We start from the raw sequence: 19102 nt of genomic DNA, 5'->3' as shown, positions 1-19102 counted from the left end.
GGTTACACTGTATACCTGAAACTAATATCACTCTACGTGTTCATTATCTATCTATCTATCTATCTATCTATCTACTTATCTATCTATCATGCCTGTCCTAACTTTTTATTTGTCACCTCTAGGCCTGTGCCCAGCTAGGTGGGCTCTAGGGAAGGGGTCACCATTCCCCAGCTCCCACCTGGGAGAATGAGAAGGCCTTGCCCTTAGCCTCCCAGGGTTAGGGATTGAAGGGGCAGGTGTAGCCTTTCCTGGGCCAGCATGGGGTATACAGGTAAAGGCACAGGTGGGGGCCTAGAGCCCAAGCTTTCCACCTGTCAGCCTAGTTGTGTTTGGAGAAGTATTCCTTGCTATCATTCACAGTGGGCTTGATTCTGTCGCTGCCTGGCTTGCATCTAGCGGGACAGATTTCCTAATGCTCATCTGTGTACTGAAAGTCCTGGACCAGCTGCAGAGCTGCATCCATGGAGCACCCACAGGCAAATCATTGACAGTGATCAAGGGCACCCTTACCATGGATGATAAAGACGCCCCTGTAGGCAATGCCCTCATCTTCCTTCAGCACACCATAATCTTGGGACAAGCTTCTGGTTACATCAGCCATCAGGAGCATGTTCAGGGGGTCCAAGCCTCCTTCCTTCTCGGGAGTGATGATCCAAGCGAAGTGGGTAAACTGAGAGTAGACAAAGACCCCAGCAGCTACCAGCCTAGCTTGCCAAAGTCCTCAGCATGTTCTCTGAAAGCGATCTCCTTGGGGCAGACAAGAGGTGATGTCCAGTGCGTAGAAAAAGAGGACTCAAGTATTTGCCTCTGTAGTCAGAAAGCTTCACTTCCTTGAAGGTGCCATCCACCACAGAGGTGGCTGGAAGTCTGGGTTGGGCTTTCCCTGTGCATGTTGCCCGAGGCCATGACAAAGCGTGAGCCAGGGCGGGACTCACTGACTAGCAGACAGGGGAACATGCATTTCAACACCCCATTACACTTCAATTAAAAAAAAAATAAAAAAGGAAAAAAAATGCTTCCTATCCTATAAGTCATTCTTCTGTTAACACTGTATATGTATTAACACAAGCCATCTTTTTCTATTTTTGCACCATCTTTTTTTTTAAATAAGGAAAGCATGGATCTTGAGTCATTCTCAGGAAACTCTTGCATAACTCCTCAAGTTAATGCCTATTGGCTCATAAGCACTATCTATAATAACTGAATTATTTTAGAAATTATGTCCAGTTACTATGCTTTTAAATGTATTTTGTTTTCTAGGTACCTCTGAGTAAAAGCTTTCACAACTGTAGTCTGATTTCCATGGATAGAATACAACCGCTATTTGTTTTAACTAATTCTCCACAGCTGACGTCTTTTGCACTGGAGAACTTAAGAAATATCAAAAGACTTAGTGTTTCAATTAGACTCTGTTATTCCTTATCCCTCGTTGGCTATAAAGGACACAGTGTTGCTGCTGTCACCTTAACCCAGGGATACCTCTCCTCGGGTCTTCTTCCAGTTTATTCACTGTTTTGTTTGCTTGTTTTAGAATGAGCGGTTTAAGTGTCTGTCTCCCTCAAAGAAGGGGTAAATCTGATTTACCTTAGTACCATTTGTGCCTGTTCCAGTGCCTAAAACCTAGTAGGCACCCAATATATGCAAATTAAAGGAAGATTGGCTGAAAAAACAGATGATGTAATTTTTACTATCTAGCGTGCCACTCAACGTTACAGTGTGTTCTATTAATAGCTTTTGACTCAGAAATATCCAAATTAATTTATTTTACATAGAAAGTGAAACACTTAAATTATCACCAAGTAAGATGAAAAAAGACCAACATTTTTAAATTTATCATGCAAGGCATGTTGGGATCAAGATGGTAAAGTCAAGGAACTCTACATAGTTGACATGAGCCTCCACCAGCACACAAAGAAACAGCTCTAATCCCAAAGAATAAAGGCTACCATATTATGTAAAATACCAAGCATCCTAGGTATACCCTGGAGCTCACACCCACAGTTTCTGGTTAGATGGAAAAATGCAATCCCAGGAGGCATTATTGGGATGAAGTAATTATTGTAGAAAGAGAGTAGTCAGTTTTAAAGGCTGTCAAATTTCCTGCCCCAGGATCACCTTTAGTACGTCAGAGTTTAGGTTCATGTTGGCAACAGATCTCAACTTCAACTGTACCTTAGGAAGGAGGGGAAAGAAAAGGGAGAAAGATGGCATTACTGAATACTATTTTCTAGGCATTTCATTGAATGCTCACACATACATTATTTATTTATCCAATACATGTTTAGTGGATGTCTAGTTGTGTGATGCATGATTTTATGTGCAAGGCAGAAATAGAGGTGAGTATAAAGTCCAGGGAAGGAGATGTAGAATTATATATAAAATAATAAGACATTTTAGGTACAGTTTGTTCTATGAGAACATAGGACTCCCAACCTGGACATGACGGCAATGGGAAAGCTTCCAGTGGAGAAAGCAGATTCTAAGCTGAGGACTAGAGGTTGAAGGAGAGTCAGCCAGAAGATTTCCAAAGAAAGAAAAACATGGGCAGCTCAATGTATTTCTTTTATAAGCCACATTGTTCACTTTGGACTGGAGAATTTGAGAACCACTGTCAATTTTCATGTGTCATTTTGACAGTGTCTTAAAGAAGGATTTATTTGTTTTAGAGAGGAAGTGAGAGAGCACATGCGAGCAAGAGTGGGAAAGAATCTCAAACAGACTCCCCCAGAGTGCAGAGCTCGATCATATGACTCTCAGACCATGACCTGAGCCAAAATCAGGAGATGGACACATAACGGACTGAGCCACCCAGGCACCCCTGACAATGTCTTATATGAACATCCTTCCTTTTGGCAGAATTCCCAAAAGGAAGGTATAGAGATATTCCTTCCCCCAAGCCCTGGAACTCAGGGTCGAACTCAGTTAATCAGAGAAAACTGTGCGGTAACATAGTCTTGGCCACAGTTGGTTGCTCTCATTTGCAACCCAATTCCCTGATAATTCAGTCTTTAAAGGATTATAAGCAGAAAAGTGGCAAACGGAGGTTTTCAGTTTAGGACAATTTGTCTAGCTGTGGAGTTTATAACATGAAGGAGGGTGGCTAGTCCAGGAGTTCAGTTCTGGGAGTCTGCAATCGGCCAAACTAGAGATGCTGATGACCACCTAGAGTGGTAGCACTGGGCAAGGAGAATAGCTAGTGGCCTTGAGGGACATTGATGGAGAACTTACAAATATGAAGGAGTTAGGGAGGAGGAAAAACGGTGGATTTCTTCATTCCCATGAAAAACACTTACTGGCCAACTTCTGAATACACATTATGGGATATAGGCAACTATGTGGAAGAAATAATAGAGGTGCAATAGTTAGGATTTAAATAAGCAAAAACCTTTTTCGAAGTGACTTAAACAATAAGGAATTTTATGACTCATTTAGCTGAGAGTTCAGAGGTAAGATTATTGATTTAATCTAGTAGCTCAAGTTAAATCTTCCTCATATTTGCTTGACTATTTCGTCCTATTTCTGTGCCTTTTCTTATTGGGAGGTATGAATAGGATTAGAGCAGTTTGCAGCCACAGATGTGTGCCCAAAAATGCTTGGAACTAACAGGCCACCTCTTTTTGTATCTATCTTTTAAGGGAAAGTCTGTATTTTCCAACAGATCCAGAAAACTCCCCCTTCATCACTGCTGTATATTAGGGCACGTGTCCATTCATGAAATAATTATTGTTGCTAGAAAATTACATGTGTGACAGGCTTAGGCATGGGTTCCTCTAACAAGATTAAGGAAAAAAAATATATATATGCTAGTAATAAAATGAAGGTACAAATAAACAGCATTAACAATTTCAGGGGACAAGATGGTGATAGAACATTAGAGATTTTTTTTTTTTTTTATCACAAGGGAATATTACAAATTACTTTATGCCAATATGTTTGGAAAGATAGATAAAATGGGCAATTTTGTATAAAAAATAAGTTACTAAAATTGATTTAATAAATAGAAAAATTGAATAGACCAGCAGCCATTAAAAAACTGAATTAGGGGGTGCCTGGGTGGCTCAGTCGGTTAAGTGTCTGCCTTTGGCTCAGGTCATGATTCCAGGGTCCTGGGATCCAGTCCTGCATTGGGCTTCCTGCTCAGTGGGGAGTCTGCTTCTCTCTCTGCCCCTACCCCCTGCTCATGCTCTCTCTCTTGCTCTCTCAAATAAATAAAATCTTTAAAAAAAAAAAATTTTAGTAATCCTTAGTCTACCAAATTATTTTAGAAACAAAAAAAGTTGTGGAAAATTACCTTACTCATTTTATGAATCTAATATAGAATATATGGGAATTAGGCAATGGTATAGAAATTAAATTATAGTTAAACCTCACCTTTCAAAAAACATGAAGAAATAAAAAGAAAACAGGAATCAAATTTAACCCAGTGTAGTATTTAAAAAAAAGTCAAAAAATACCAAAAATGTTTATTCCAGGAATGCAAGGTTGGGACAATGCATTTTAAAAAAATTACCAATTCAATATAAAACGTGAATCTATTAATTCAAAGATCATATGATGGAGAAAAAGAAAAATACAGCACCCATTTATTTAAAAAGCAATTTAAGAGTCAATGGGAACATATTTACCTGATAAAGTGCTACCAAAAATCTATAGGAATATTATTCATAAAAGTAAAATGTAAGAATTTTTCCTACCAATGTGAGAAATAAAACAAGCATTTTATTAAAATTCAGTTATTGAACATTGCATGGGGTGTCCTGGCCAATATTATAACTCAAGAAAAACAAATACGAAGCATACAAATTTTAAAAAGAAGACACAAAATAGTTGCTATTTACATAGAACATCCAAGACAGTCTTAGACAGCGTTCTATCAAATGGAGAGTTTAGTAAGTTTGCTGGATACAAAATCAACATACTAAAATCATTAGAATTCTTATAAGTAAGCAATGATAAATTATAAAATGCTATGCAAGACATAAGCATTCACAGTAGCAATGCAAATTATATCTACCTTTAGTACCTGATAAGAATAAATTTAATGAAAATTGTGTGAGACACTCAAAGAAAAAAATATAAAATATTAAAGTACACAAAGGTGGATAAGTGGATAGATAGATCAGATTCATATTTATACAGAAAGCAGAACATGTCCATCTTGGCCAATTTTGGGTGACGGGCACAATGGTATTTGTTATCCTACTTATTATACCTTGCTGCATTTTGTTTTTAACTTTTCAAAACAAAAACAAATCAATTAAAGGAGTTTCATGTTTCTGAAGAGAAAAATATATTCTACTACATGAATTAATAACATAAATTTCCTACCAATGCTTTTCATAAGTAAAATTTTGACCCAAGTGTTTTATTCCTAGAACCAAGGCAGAAATATTTCATAGTGTCCGCCTAAGAATATTTGCTGTTCGAAACCAGGAAACATGAAAGTCTATTCAAAAGTATATAAAAAGTAGTATGATAAGATTAAAATCTTAAATAAAAACTACCAAAGTGATTTTCTGCTCCCATTTTCATTAAAATGATTATGTCAATATAGAGTCTCAAGATAAGTATATGATAAAATTGTGATACTCTTCACTCATTCAGAAAGCAATCAAATAAGCTAATGTGGCTGAAAAGTGTTTATGAAGCAAAGTGAGGTAAGTTTTGAGGAAAGTAGTATTTTTCAAGTTTTTTCCAATGTATTTTTTAACAGTCTCGATTTTATTCATAAGTATTACATTCATTTCTGCGAAGACACTAAATCATACATATCTTCTATCTGAAAGTTGTATTAACACCTTTCAGCATATCCATAAAACAGGATTATTTTTTCCAGGAGAATTAGTGAAGGATATTTTTCTCATCCTAGTTCTGAATATTATTAGATATTTGACACTTTGATTTAAGTTACTTTCGATGAGCTCAAGATACAGTTTTATCACATTGCTTCCTTAAACCAAGAGGAGAGAAAATTACTATTAGTTTTATCTTCTCACCAAGACTAGACTAAACTAAAATGGGAATAAAATCAATTTTTTAAACCAAAAAATTTATATTTTGGGGTCAAATACTAGCATGTATGGGAACCTTGAATTTAGTTGTTCTCCTCATAAGAGCTGGGAATTTGGGAAATCTTTGGTCGTTAAATAAAGGGTCCAGACAGCTTCATAGCAATGAACTATATAAATCCTGAATGTTTTCCTGCCCAAATATGTACTGCTATTGTCCCAACTGTTAAAATTCTACACATGATTAAAATCCAATTTAAATTTTATTGTTTCTTAATGTTTTCCCAATTGATTAAAATTAGATATGATCTCTGCCCAAAAGCTGATTTGGGGGTTTGTGTGAACTATGCTTGGCATAGTACTCTGCTGGATTTGGAGAGGAACATTCAGATAGATCATCTGGGTCAAGCCTCTTTCCAACGAATAAATGATTTCCTTACGTAACAATGCTGGCAAATAGGCCAGCTTCTGCTAAACACTGCTTAGTGCTTACAGACTTCCGCAGATACTTGACATGGCCGCAGATACTTCACAATCTAATACCCAATATCACTACCTCCCTTTCTCCTTACCCAAACCGGAGAGCAAAGTGTCATAAAAAATAAATCCAGATTTAGATAAAGAGAGACTTTATTTAGGAGAAAGACTATAGCATTAGGAAGAACTCATTGATCTCAGAAATCTAGAAGCATCTCAAAATCAAACAGAAAAAGGTTTTTCTTGTAGAGGGAGAGGTAAGCAGTAAGTAAAGACAGTTAGCAAAAGAATGCAGCGTAAGCAGACTGCATATTTTTTGTGGTTTGACAGAGAATGTCTTGCTTTGGTCAGCTACCTCTCAGCCTAAGCTGATAGGCGGGAGAGTTCTGCATTTTAGTGATTGCTTAGGGGACAAGCTGACATTCTCTGAAGAAGAGAGAAGCCTGACTATAGTTTGGCTGAAACAAAGCAAAGATTTAGAAATTGTGATTGCTAGGTGAGAAACAAGAACCTATATCTGGAAGGTGTTTTTGTGATATTGTCCTGGCTATTGAGATGCAAACAGATTGTTTCTGCTTTTGTTCTCTGGATAAAAAGGGACCCACTTGGCTGACACACATCTTTTGCAGACATGATGCCCTACAAGTAGAAGAGCAATCCAACGAATCCTAAGGAAGAAAGCTACAAATGATGAGAGACAGAAGGAGCCTGGGGCACCCGGATGGCTGAGTCAGTTCAGAGGCTGCCTTCGGCTCAGGTCCTGATCTCAGGGTCTTGGGATTGAGCCACAAGGGAGCCTGCTTTTCCCACTCCCCCTGCTTGTGCTCTCTCTCTCCCTCTCTCTCAAATAAATAAATAAAATCTTAAAAAAAAAAAAAAAAAGGAGCCAGATCACTTGGCATCAATTCAGCATAAATGTCTAGATTGAGACTTCTTGTTGCAAAAATAAATAAATAAAATGCTGTTAGGTTAAGTAACAGTAGTCCAATTTTTGTTACTTGCAGCCAAACACAATCTTAGCTGATAGAAAACACATATTTAATAATCTACTCTAAACTTTTCGCCAAAAATCTACATTAATGTATTCTTCTTTAAGATACCTAAAATCTCCATTGTACTTTTCTTGAAAAAGTTTTCACATTTACAAATCCCTAGTCCTGTGGATTTTCAATGATTTTTCATATTTATTTTCAAAAATGAAATGAAAGTAAATAAATATATATCTTTACAAGAAGCCAAATGTTAATGTTAGTGTGTGTGTGTGTATACATATACATATATATATGTTTTCAGTCTGCCAGTGCCTATGCAGTAAATACTCCATAAATATTTTTGAGTAATTCCATGAAATTTCAAATTGACAAATTATAAACATTAAGAGGACTTGGAAAGCTCTTTTAGTTTTAGTGACATTTCAAAACATCACCACTGTGCTAATAGCTACATGACAAGAATTAACTAAAACTAAATATGGTTATCTTTCTGAAAGTCTTTTTTAAAGTTAATTGATTATTTCAATTGCATTAGAGAAGTACAATATTTAAAGAAATCCTGTGGTGAAACCTTTTTACAAATGTAATGTCTCCCTTGCCCATAATTTATCTGCTGGGTTTTTATATTGTTCTAAGCAGAAATTGGAAGACAGTAACACTTGCTATAGTCCATTATATAAGCGTGAACCAGGATGTCAGCAAACAGTTTAAATAGTTGTCAGGGATATAGAGGAGAAGCAAAGGCTAGCTCAGGAAAAAAAGCCAAAACTCTTCCAATCAAGAATTCTACTAAATGAGGTGATCTTATCCGGAAGCAGCTTGATTCTACCAACCGGTTTTGCTGAGGGTGGGTCTAGGTGTCACTTTATGGTCTATGTAATGTTCATCTCCTAAGTAAATCTGTATCTCTTGGTTTACTAAGACCTTCATTGTATGTATAAAGTTTCAAATTTTGAAGCTCACAAATTCCCTTCTATCAGATCCATGTGCATTTGGGGGTGATCAGAGTTCTGGCAGATATAAGATCTGATTGAAGGCTTGAAGCTGCCTAACATGGAGTCCTCTAGGATCTGTATAGTATTATATAAGGACAATTAGAAAGCAAAGACCAATAAAAAAATCACGGGGATGAAAAGTACAGCACAGGGACTATAAGCAATAATATTATAATCACTTCGGTGACAGGATGGTAACTACACTTATCGTGGTGAGCATTTTGTAATATACATAATGGTCAAATCACTGTACTATACACCTGAAACTAATATTATATGTCAACTGTAGTTCAATTAAAAAAGAAAAAAAAAAAGAGATGCTCTACCCCACATCAGGCCATTTGATTTGCTTTGGTCAATGTAAGTGAAACTGACACATGGCATTTTTTGAGCAAAATATTAGGATCCCTCATGAGGCTCTGCCATTTCTCATTTCTATTTTTGTCTGTCACGTGAGCTTCATATACCTAGATGTTAAGGTCTGTTTTTTCAACTTGGTCCTGGATTGAAGATGTGAAATAGTCACAGCCAAATTGAAGGTAACATGTAATATGATAAAAAAAAAATTATTATTTATTGTTGTAGCCTCTGAGATTTGGGGGTTCTTTGTTATCAATCTAGGCTAAGCTGACTAATACAGAGCTTTATTCTAAAACAGTAGGAATAAAAGTTAGAATGTCTAAAAAAAAAAAGGAAGCAAAGACCAGATAATCTATCCTATCACTGTCATAAACAAATTCCCTTAGGGAAGCTAAACATCAAAATAAGTTTTAAATGTGGCTCTCAATAGACTTATTGCATGCTCAACGAGGAAAAAAATTAATCCAAAGAGGGATGCGATTTTATCATATATCAAAAAATTGTATCTTTCAAGCATAATGAATGACTACAAAAGGTTAACATTGCCCATTACAGATACTTAAAATACATCTTAAAAGGTTTATAATTAGGAATTCAATTATTCATTCATTTATTTATTTGAGAGAGAGAGAGAGAGCATGCATGCGTAGGGGGAGGAGCAGAGGGAGAAGGAAAGGGAGCCAATCTCAGACTCCTGCTGAGGGCAAAACCCTACGTGGTACTTGATCTCATAACCCAGAGATCATGATCTGAGCCAAAACCAAAAGTCAGGAGCTTAACCAACTGAGCCACCCAGGTGCATCTAAGAATTCAGTTATTCGTAAGTAAATGCATTCTTTCTATATTTTTTGTGTCCAAACACAATATTTATTGTATTTTAGATATAAAACATTTAAACATTTTAAAACATTTTTTAAAACATTTTCTTGGCAATTCACTTTGAATAATCCATTTTCTTTAGCAAATCTTCTAATCATGAAATGCAAAATTAAGCTTCATATTAGGTGCTAAATGAAAGACAATACATTCACTAAAGCCTTTAAATAAAACTGTCTTATATCAGAAAATGTCTGATATTATTTGAAAGGCATTCAATTCTGGGCACTTTCTTGGTATTTATAAATAATTTTTATCTGAAAGAAGAAATGTGTTTCTTACAAAGTTTTCACAAAGAAAGTGCTAGATATTTTTTTATCGTTTTTAAACAATACTCAACTATTATATTGATCAAGTTACAGTGCATTTCAGGGCCCTGTATTTCGCCCAGGGTTTTTGACCGTAAGAGCTCTGCAAATCAAGTTTTTATAATGTTTATTGCCGAGGTCTGCGCGTTGAATTCAGGGAGGAGTAAGAGAAAGAAGAAAGAACTGGAGAATAACTGAAAAAAACATACCTGTGGTACAATAACTGTATATTTAATATGGAACAAGTGATAATTATTCCACCCAATCTGCAATGTTTTTGCAGATCAAGTGGCAATTATTTAAAGAAAGGGAACATTATTATACATTCTGATTTACTCATTATCTCTTCAATCTCAGCTTTTATGACTTTGAGAGATCTAGAAAAATATGCTATTTGCATTGAATAATTACATCAAGGGACTTGAAAGTTTAAGCATTGCTTTCTTTGAAAGTAGAGGGCATGTCAAGCCAGACTGGTTATGGTGACTAATCCTAACAGTCCCCTCGCCTGGGCCGGCTGCAGGCGGCTGAAGACCTCTGCCACACTGTCATTATTATGGGCTGTCTGCTGGCTGGCTGACCCCAGCTTCCCTCTGCTCCTCCAGAGCCCTTTACACTCAGTGATTAATGAACTGTAAAATAACAACCAGTCTTAGAGCAAGTCAGAATTCCTTCCCATGAATACTAAAGGAAATGCAGCTTCTTCCCTGAAGTTGTCAAGATTTTATAGGCAAAACTTTTTTCTTTTTCTACCCTCTAGCTCTAAGGACTGTGTTGTTACCAATCAATGTAAGAATCAGATGTCAAACCCGATACTCCAAGACCTCCTCTCGAGTTCTATAGTAACGCTAAGGTGCTGCTATATGTTTTCATCCATCTATTCTAAACTCCTCCAACCATGATGATTGCTGATTAGCTTTTTCAAAACTTCCATCTTGGGGCTGGATGTTGGCAAAAGGGCCTTTGTGAAAGAGAAAGAACACAGTGAAGCAAATGCAATTTTAGAGCAGAGAGCAGGCTGACATTCTAAAGCTTGCAAAACTGAATAGGAAATGCTCCATGTGCATAGCAACGTTTCTTCTAATAATAATAATAATAATATTCTAATAATATTCTCTTCTCAAAGAAGAGAAAGTGCAAAGACAGTGAGATCATAGCTAAGGGGAAAACCACAAGTTCAGGAAAAGAGAAAACAGAAAACCTAAGGAAAGAAGGACGAGCGCTGATTTAATGCTAGCATATCGATTTCTAGACTTCTCATCTAAACTGCATTTCCCAGCAAACCCTTCTTGCTTAAGCATCACAATTCCAATTGATTTCAAAGATTATCATGGATACTGAGTACGAACAACTAAAAGCTGACTTTAGCTCTCCGTATACTTGGATTTAGCAAACATTTTGTAATTAAGTTCTATGAATGAAATAAATTCATTCTCTTTTGAAGCCATGTGTTGTCATCCTCCTTTTTATTATAGAAAAACAGTAAAGGGTGAAGTAATACATAATGCCCAAGTATAAACCCTTCTAATTCCAGCACTGGTTTATAAAATTGCATTGGCCAAAATCATATTTATTTATTTATTTTTTGTATTACCCTTTATGGCTTGTGCAACATTTAAATTTCCATGTAGAGTTCTTGTTTCTTATATTTCAAGAATAAATATTTTAGTGTTCTTTGCCCTGGAAATCAAATTCAAAACTCCTCAAGCATCTTACATTAAAATTTATTTCTTTTCCTTCCAACACTCATTCTTCCTTACCAATATCTATATTATAGATTATACATATAATTATATATATAATATTTTTTTTCTGAGACATGTGAATTCACATCATGACATATTAGGATAGCTCAACATTTGGTAGAGCACAAACATTATTTTTGAGAATTTAGAACAAATATTAGTTACCCAATAACCTTTAGTCAATAATCTTGAGATACAGTGGCCAAAAGAAATTCTAAAAACTTAAGGCATCAGAAAATGTTTTAAAATGACTACTATTTATGTTTCCTAAAAATATGCTTTGTTCAAAGAGAAACGTTCCATTTTGTGCATATGAAAAGGTCTTTCCTGATGAAAGTTTAGCTTCAAATGCTTCTTACTTGTAGCTTCAGAATCACAATTGTCTTCAACTTCTCAGCAACAGGAAATGGATATGATTGTGAATTGACCTACTGAGGATCAGTGCAGGTGTTTGGACTCTTTTAAATGAATGCTCATTGTAAGATTCAAAATGATGAACAAAAAAGCAGAAAATGCTAGATTACTCAGTTTTTTCAAATCTATGTGTTTTCTTCACATGGATATGACCTTACTGTCATAGGAGTTCAGGTGCTCAGAGATACATAACACAGGCCTAAAAGCTCCATTAAAAGGTATCAAGGTTTTCACGATTGTTTCAAGAGATGAAACACGAGGTCAAAAGTTCCACCCCACTTTTTTGTTTGTTGTTCCTGCTTTCCTTGATTTTTATCCATTCTCTGGTATCTTTGTCAGAGGATGATGCTCTACCGCACGGACACAGGGTAGCAGGAGTACTCCGATGAATCAAGGAAATGCGGCCACCGGAGCAACCATTCTCCTCATTGGTTGCACGGCAACATTGAGAAAGCAACCCATTGGTTGGCTTTTTCTCTACCCAGGTACTTCTTGATATAGCCATCAACGCATCGGTTCTATATATTACACTAGGAACTTCCTCTGCAAGGCTCTGGCAGACGAAAATGGAAAAATTACGAAAGAGTGGGAACAAGAAAATACATTATTTTTTTCACCTTTTTGTTTATTTCAACATCCTTATTTGAAAACAAAATGAACCATATATGATATTTACTCAAAGGATTCATAGTATCCATAAGGATATATCAAAGATTAACTTATTGCTACCAAATTAATCAAAGTGTAGGATTTATACCTGTCAGTTCTGCAAATAGAAGGCCCATTCAAGTATCTATTCATTCAGGGCACCTGGGTGGCTCAGATGGTTGGGCGTCTGCCTTCAGCTTGGGTCATGATCCCAGGGTGCTGGGATTGAGTCCCGCATCGGGCTCCCTGCTCCTTGGGAGCCTGCTTCTCCCTCTGCCTCTCTCTCTCTCTCATGAATAAATAAAATCTTTAAAAAAAAAAATCCATTCATTCATTCGTTCATCCAACAATATTTCCAACGACTTTCTATGTCGAGGAAGAAGACAGGAAAGATATAAGTTGACAAAGAGAGATGATAATTTCATAAGTGGCCTGATTGACAATAGAACCTGATGCTGTAACACAATGTCTAAGATAGGAGGGAAACAACTTTAGAATATTCAAGGAAGGATTTTCTAAGAAAGTGTCATTTCAGTTGTGCACTTTGGGTATCAAATTCCCTTCTATACCAGATTGCTTTAGGGGCAGGGAATCTGCGTTTCCTACCTGTGTATATCTCACAACACCTCGCAAGTTGTCTGCTTGGAACAAATACTTGTGAAGAGGGCAGAAATGAGGAGGTGAAGTCAATTCTCCATCCCATACTTTTCAGACACATGAAGGAGAATGTACACAACTAGGAGAGAAAACCTTGGACGCACACGGAGTCCTCTCCTTCCCAAGGAGGAGAGTGACATATCTAATTGGTTCATTAGGGGGAAGAACCTGAGCCTGTCAGTCCCTGCCCCGATATTTCTTTCTAGCAGTGTTGCCTCAAGATACACACTTTCTCTGCTTTCTGAAAGCAACTCTGCCTCTGCCAAGGGGAGACGTCCGAATTTCTGAGTGTATGGATTTTATTCTGAAGGAAAAAAATGAGGAGGCCCGATGGTAGACACATATCTGAAACACATTTTCTATTTCAACTTATTAATAATAGGGCTGTGGTTTTTTGATCTCTCTCTCTTGCTCTATCTTAAAAAAAAAAAAAACAGAACTCAAGACCGCTTGATGAGGGGCGCCTGGGTGGCTCAGTTGTTAAGCGTCTGCCTTCAGCTCAGGTCATGATCCCAGGATCCTGGGATTGAGCCCCGCATCGGGTTCCCCCCTCCTTGGGAAGCCTGCCCCTCCCTCTCCCACTCCCCCTGCTTGTGTTCCCTCTCTCGCTGTGTCTGTCTCTGTCAAATAAATAAAATCTCAAAAAAAAAAAGACTGCTTGATGAATGAATAAATGAAGGAGTGTACACCAAGTAGAGGTTGATAACCCACCCTCCTATTTCAGCCTTCTATTTGGGCTTATTAAAAGTCACTGCTCTTGGAAGATTGAGGAAATAAAACAAGAATCTAAATCAGTATCCTCTTAGTAGAATTGCCTCACCTGGCAGCCAAGAGGGCCACAACAATGTGGCAAAGATATGTTGGGACTTTTTTCCTCCAAACTAAAGCCCTCTCAACTTTAAAGAATAGAGGTCTGAGTGCTAAATATCTTTGCAACCAAGCTTAATGAGAAGTTATATCAGGGAGAACACTTTACATACATAAAGAGGCAAGTTTCATGCATTACTAATCAGCCAAGTATCCTCATTTATTTCAATACAACTTTGTGTGCCTGAAGACTAGTATTTTAGAAGCTAGGAATTTTAAATTCTCAAGACACTGAAATAGCCCTAAATATTCCATGATTAAACAATTGTTACATAGGAGACTAATATCTAATCTTTTTTCACATAAACTAGAACTGATGTATAGCAGGTACTCCCCAGACCCTCTTGAGGTTCTATTTTTTAATTTATTTTTATTTTTTTAAAGATTTTATTTATTTATTTGAGAGAGAGAGAGTGAGAGAGAGAAAGCGTGAGCAGGGGGGAGGGGGAGAGGGAGAGGGAGAAACAGATTCCCCATGGAGCAGGGAGCCCAGTGTGGGCTCCATCCCAGGACCCTGGGATCATGACCTGAGCCGAAGGCAGACGCTTAACCAACTGAACCACCCAGGTGCCCCTGCCCCCCGGCCTTGAGGTTCTTGAGAAACGCATTTCTGTACCACACTTTAACTCACTAAGAAAAGCTTATTGGATCTTATTGGGAGAAAAAAATCTTTTAAAAAATATTTAACATCATCAAAATTAAAGTTATTGAGGAAAAATACAATAATTCTCAATATCAATGCTCTTGTTAGGAATAGCTCCTCCAAGAAAATTCCCAGCATCCCATCTATGTCTATGTCTAAACAGTACATTGCTAAAATAAAGACCATGAGTCACATCAAAGAACTAGAATCCTAAATTCATCAGCAAAGCAAAATACAGGTGAGCAGCACTTTGTTTTGTTTTAAAAAGTGACATTCAAACCTTTTCTTCTAATTCTCTTAAAGATTTAATGTTTTCTAGTATTATTTCTTTTCTAGAGTGGTCACCTCTTCCTCTACAATAAGCACCAGACGATTTCTGGGAAGCAGATTGTACCAATATTATTCTGGTAGAATATGGCAATTACCTAACAATTTTACTGTCACTGAAAAAAATTTTTAAAATAAAATCTTCGCTGCATACAACTCAACACCCTCCTATATCCTACAGGGCATTAATTTAGATTTTAATTCATGTATTCCACCCTTTAGAACTTTTTCAATTTCCTCTTCATGAACTCAATGTTTTAATTTGAATTGAAGCTTAAGCCATTATGGTCGGGTGCGATTACAGTGTGCACGGTTTCACCTATTAACAATTTCCAACAACATCTGAAATGGAAACACCAATCACTGAGGTTATTCCACTGAAGCCAGGTATCCTTCAGCGATGATCTCACCATCTAATCACATTTTTCACAAGTTATTAAAAGGACAGTGTTGGCTAGGTGGAAGAAGCACCGAGCTTCACTGAATCTAAAACTATCACAATCAAAAAGGTAATTTATAGTTGTTAGCCACTTGGCATTGGATAAATACCAGACTGTACTAAAACATTACCTCTCAATGGGTCTCTCATAAATTTCCACACCACATGTTTGTGTACAAATTGTTACCCATTCAGAAATCTGTGAGCACCCATCAGCTGGTTGAGACTTGGCCTTAGAGGAAAGGGGTATTTGGGCAGCTTTTGATAAGAAAAAGTTGGTCCCAAATCTCTCACATTTAAATGAATTTTCCAAAGGAGGAAAATTCAGAACTGGGAACAGCTCCAACTCCCCCAATCTATATTTTACTACATACGATCTAGGTTCAGCTCATCCTCTGATACCTCCACATAGGAGCACAGCAGAACTCTGGAGTACACTCTGATCTGCTCACTTATGGGCTTGCCCTCTCCTTCAAAATGGATAGTCCCAGGTGCATTACGTTTTGATGCTCTTTTCTTTATCTTTCGAAAGTCAGCAAGGCAAAAGCAGTTCTTCTATTCTGCTAGTAACACCACTATGCTTTTTTTTTTCTTTTCAAACAATGATCTACTTTTCCACTCATGAACTACATAGTGAATTACACATATTTTAAAAATATGAAAAATAAATTAATCCTTTGTTAGACAGTCTTTCAGGCTTGTCTAAAAAATAATAATATGAAATATTCTGACAATTACTCATGTTAATAATACAAGACAGATGTAGGATTTATAAAAAATATATATAAGACTAATTAAAATAGAGTAAATAAATATGTTTTATTTGGGAGAGACGGGGGTAGGGGGATACTTTTCCATTCTTCTGGTGTTCCCTTTTTCATGGAGGGGACTCCAATAGGGTAACATTTCTAGCCTTTCTCTGTCCCATCACTTACTTCTCCCAGGGTGTAAATAATGACTTAAAATTATTGGTTATTTTGCAGTGAAAAACTGGGGATTTCAGTCTCTTCTCCTCTTTTTCCTTGGAGCCAGGATGTTTGCAGGATATATATTTGTTTTGCTTCTCTATGCTCACACCCTAAGCATGAAGGCTTGGCCCCAAAGCCAGGGTTAGTTGTGGCTAAGTCTATCTAATTCTCTGGTTCTTATTAAATATTCCACCTTCCTTCAGATATAAACCACCACTGCAATGTTATCAATAATGCTGCTTTTCTCTTTTGTCTTGTATCTCAGTTGTTCAGAACTCAGGTAGGGAATTTACTTTTGTTTCTTAGGCTCCCCAAACCCTAGATTGTTTGAAGAACCACAACAAATTAAGTAAAATGTAATGATACCACCTACTAGAAGGGATAATCCAAAGATCATTACTGTATGTTTGGAATAGTCAAGGGACTTAAATACCCATTCTTTTCTCATGTTGTTTTATTTTTTTTTCCTGACCTACCAGAGTATCATAAAAGTGTTTTAGCATATTATGGCAATTACCTGAATCACCTGCTCAAATATATAATAGGACATTAATATTTGCAAAAGGTAATTTTATTAACTACAGAGCAATAAATTCATATGAGGTAATAGTCAAAGGATAATTAATAGCTAACACTTTCGAGCACTATGTGAAAATAATCCTGCTGAAGACATTATATCTTATTTAAACTTGAAAGCAGCTCTATTAGGAGCACTATTATCATCTCCACTTAAAAATGTTAAAATTCAAGCATGGAAAGTTGGAGTTGGAGGATATAGAGCTCTTTCAGGATTGAAAGCCAGGTTTGTTTGACCTCAAGGTCCATGTGCTCTAAAATATTTGCTGTTCAAATCTCAACATATGCAAAAACACCCACGCATTCATCAAGAACACAGCACTGCAAAATTCATAGATTTCATTAGAAACCCATTGCCTTTACACAAAAGATTTGCCTAAAAGATAATAAGTAAAATGAGGATTCTTCAGGTTTCAAGGAACAGAGATGCAGGGAGATCATTTCAGTAATTGGAGATCTATCCTCAGGACACATGGGAAAGTAAGAACTAAAGGAAGCAATCCCAAATGCCATGTAGTCAAACCTTATGCAGAACTGAGATGCTGTCCAGCATCTTGTAAAAACAACTTCAACAGCACCTCAGTGAATGCAAACATTTACGCCCTGACGTAACAGTGGCTCAACAGCTCCATTCATTTGTTTCTCTCTCCGTGTGCTTTTTTTTCCTGTTCTGCTCCTAACTGCCTTTAATCTTCCCCGTGACTTCTGCTTTCTGTAGACATCAATTGCTTCATGGCTTTTGTTACAGATGAGCCCAACTTAGATCATTGGCTTTCTGACTTGTTCAGAGTCAAGCTATCATAGGTTGATGGATTATTGTTTTCATGCTTTTGACTTCATCCTCCTCTAATGCTGTATAACAAGCAATTTTCTTCCTGAAGCAGACTTTCTTTTGCTCATCCTGAAACCTCTTCTTTGATGTCTCATCATGTTTGATCCTAATTATTTCAAAGAAAGACAATGCCTTTGATGATATCCGTACTTGCTTAAAGAGGCATATAGATTTGGTCTAAGACACAGTATGCAGCCATTTCATTTAAATTTTTTCTACTTCTGTGTCAGTCCGTCAGTTTTTTATTGTGTTTCCTTTTAAGCATTATTGATGATGTTGCCAGGTGACTAGGGTAGCATGCATTGGTATTAACATCCTATGCAGTGATACAGTGGTAAATATGTTTTAATCATTATTGCAACATAAAATTGGAAGGCCCAAGTGGAGCCATCTGTGGGGTTTTTCTCAGTAGACATCATATTCTCCTCCATCACCTTGGATAGTGATACATTCCACTTTCCTGTCCACAGAGATAGATATTAACCATCATATCCCTTGCCCCTGACCACAGTAAGTGGCCCAGAAATGGATTCATGACCCAAACAAAATCAATCAGAGCCCTTTGCCAGTAGGCTAACAGTTCCTCTTTAGAAAAATTCTCTAAAAATGTGCTTCCAATGTTGTCCACTAATCACTATTTTTACAACAGGGGAAAAAAACTTGTCTACCATAGAAGGGAACAGAATCAAAGAGAGACACGCAAAGAGAGATGGGAGGGAGAGAGAGACAGAGAGAGAGAGAGAGAGAAAGGAAAACTGATTGAGGCCGAGCCCCAGTTCTTATTCCTTAACCGCCCCAGAAGTGCCCAAGCCCTGAAGTTGTTCCTTTATATTGTGAGTTACTCTAGTGCCTTTCCAATAAATCTTTTTTATTGCTTAAACTTATTTGTGTTAGGTTTCCATCACTTGTAACTGAAAATGCTATGATACAACATCCTTAGATGATCACATATCTGTGCTCCCAAATACAG

At 36.9% G+C, this 19102-nt stretch overlaps 1 pseudogene; it reads right to left on the bottom strand.

Annotated features, from left to right (window-relative positions):
• Nucleotides 1-319: 319 nt before the first annotated feature.
• Nucleotides 320-906, bottom strand: LOC118540911 (peroxiredoxin-2 pseudogene; annotated as a pseudogene).
• Nucleotides 907-19102: the final 18196 nt, after the last annotated feature.

Source organism: Halichoerus grypus, chromosome 6 (assembly GCF_964656455.1).
Source record: "Halichoerus grypus chromosome 6, mHalGry1.hap1.1, whole genome shotgun sequence".
NCBI classification, from domain to species: Eukaryota; Metazoa; Chordata; class Mammalia; order Carnivora; family Phocidae; genus Halichoerus; species Halichoerus grypus.
The sequence above is the reverse complement of the archived record's forward strand: the minus strand, read 5'-3'. Positions and strand labels throughout refer to the sequence as shown.